This window comes from Eschrichtius robustus, chromosome 14 (assembly GCF_028021215.1).
Source record: "Eschrichtius robustus isolate mEscRob2 chromosome 14, mEscRob2.pri, whole genome shotgun sequence".
Lineage (NCBI taxonomy): Eukaryota > Metazoa > Chordata > Mammalia > Artiodactyla > Eschrichtiidae > Eschrichtius > Eschrichtius robustus.
Window position 1 is genome coordinate 47504372 of NC_090837.1, and position 2701 is coordinate 47507072.

Sequence of the window (2701 nt, forward strand, 5' to 3'; positions counted from 1 at the left end):
GCCCCTAGAAGACTATCTCTGATTTCTCCTTGGTCACATACCTACCCCCGGTCAGTCACCAACAAAGAAAATGGAAGCCCCCCATTAGCTGAGACCAGCCTCGGCACATGGCACTCAGAGCAAATTTAGTGGCCATAAACAAAATGTACATGAATGAGCTGTGGCTGTGTTCCAAGAAGACTTAATTTATTGACATTGAAATTTGAATTTCATACAATTTTATGGGTGTGATATGTTATTCTTATTTTGATTTTTTCCCATTTAAAAATGTAAAAACCATTCTTAGTTCACAAAGAATGCAAGCTACAAAACAGGGGTCGGGCTGGATTTGGCCCATGGGCTGTGGTTTGCCAGCCCCTGGTGTATGTGTAACCAGACCCAAGTAGGTCCAAAAGGCACAGCGAACTGTCCAAACACAGCCAGTGGCTCAGGCTCCCATGGGGCCTACTCCTGCTGCTTTCCCTTCTCTCCTTCAATCTTCTCTGTGATGAGTTAACTGAAGAGAAGAAGATGTGGGCGGAGCTGCAGGGTGTGGTAGCTCCAGGAAGACGTGGATGGCAGCTGCATCGCAACCCCACTGCATCGAATTTGTGGATCTGGAAGAGACTTTACACAGCCCTGCAGTCCAGTGTTTCTCAAACTTCAGCCTGTGTAATAATCTCCTGCAGTGCCTGTTCATTTTATTTTAAATTTTTATTTTTTAAATGCAGTATAGTTGATCTGTGGTGCCTGTTTAAAATGCAGATTCCAGGCCCTGCCCCTGAGTTCTAATTCAGTAGATCTGGGTAGGACTTACGGATGTGCTTTTTTTTTTTTTTTTTTTTTGGTTGTTTAGTTTTTATTTCATAACCGTAAACTTAACTTTGCAATTCAGCTAAACTTGGAGGGGGATTAGGAAAATATGGAACCCAAAGAAGTGCAATGAGAACACAAAGATTATAGGATATTTTGAGCAGACGGGGATGAAGGGGTGCTCTCTGGTGGTTAAGATAGAACACAAGTCAAATTTATTGTTAGATTTGTCCACAGTCAGCAATGGTGATCTTCTTGCTGGTCTTGTCATTCCTGGACCCAAAGCGCTCCATGGCTTCCACAATATTCATGCCCTCTTTCTCCTTGCCAAAGACCACATGCTTGCCATCCAACCACTCAGTCTCGGCAGTGCAGATGAAAAACTGGGAACCGTTTGTGTTGGGGCCAGCATGTGCCATGGACAAGATGCCAGGACCCGTATGCTTCAGGAGGAAATTCTCATCATCAAATTTCTCCCCATAGATGGAATTGCCACCAGTGCCATTATGGCGTGTGAAGTCACCACCCTGGCACATAAATCCCGGAATTGTTCTGTGAAAGCAGGAAACTTTATAACCAAAGCCTTTCTCCCCAGTGCTCAGAGCACGAAAGTTTTCTGCTGCCTTTGGAAACTTTGTCTGCAAACAGCTTGAAGGAGACGCAGCCCCAGGGCTCGCTGCCGACAGCGATGTCAGAGAACACGGTAGGGTTGACCGTGGTTGGGCAGCGCGGGAGGTTCCGGGGTGGTGGCGTCTGCAAAAAAGCCTGGATGTGCTTTTTTTTTTTTTTTCAGCTTTACTGAAGTATAACTGGCAATTAAATTGTAAGATATAATTTGGTATATGTATGTACTGTAAAATGATACCCCCGTGGAGTTAAACATCTATCAATCACCTCACATATTTACCTGTGTGTGTGTGTGTGGTGAAAATATTTAAGTTCTACTTTCATAGCAAATTTCAATTATACGATACAGTGTTATCTACTATAGTCACTGGATATGCATTTTTAACAAGCCCGTGACTCTGATGGGGCCCCTATCAGTCAGAAAGTTAGTGGCAGAGCTGGGACTAGAATCCTGAGTGATCTTGCAATTAGCACACTGTCTGCTAATTGAAAAGGTTAGATGTGAATAGAAGCAAAAGAGACACTGATTTTGATTCTGAATGAAACTCCACGACTGATCTCTACACGGGGCAAACCCAACGGTCAAATGCAGATACCACCTTCCCTGCCCTATAGGGTTGTGTATCTTACGCAACAAAGCCCAATTTTAGTATGAATCGTATGTGTTTCTAACATCTCTTCCTCTGATCAGCATATGAGTATCTTAAAAACAGGAAACTGCGACTCGTTCACCTTTGCAGCTCCCAATGGGAGGGCCTGTCACATAATAGGCTGCCAATAATATTTACTGGGCAAATATTTGGATCAAAGGTTCCTTTCTAAAATTATTTCAAAACGGAGAAAAATTTAGAGAGCTAACATTGCATGGTACTTTTAATCAATATTGCATGACAGTTTAATTACAGAAAACAATGTAATAATATCCTGCCAAAACTGAGCAATGTGTATCATCACAGCAACTAAACTAATATGCAAAATAGAGTAGGCAGAGTTAACCAGCATGGCCTCAGCTTGGTAATTATTTAATTAGAAACATGTTTTTAATGAATTCCAATGTTAAACGAAGTCACCAATGATGCAATGTTTTATTTGAAGCACTAACACTCTCTTTCAAGCCAGAACTCCAGATCCTCCTCCCTTACAATTGTCAATATTTACATTTTTAATGGAATCCCTATTTGGGAAATTGACAACATAGTGAACATGAAGGGTAAACCTCTGAGATGTTACTCCAGGAGACTCGGTCAATGGCATTACAGGGACACATCCAGGACCCGTGTAA

At 42.3% G+C, this 2701-nt stretch overlaps 1 pseudogene; it reads right to left on the bottom strand.

Annotated features, from left to right (window-relative positions):
- Window positions 1-987: 987 nt before the first annotated feature.
- Window positions 988-1333, bottom strand: LOC137776470 (peptidyl-prolyl cis-trans isomerase A pseudogene; annotated as a pseudogene).
- Between the last annotated feature and the right edge of the window lie 1368 nt (window positions 1334-2701).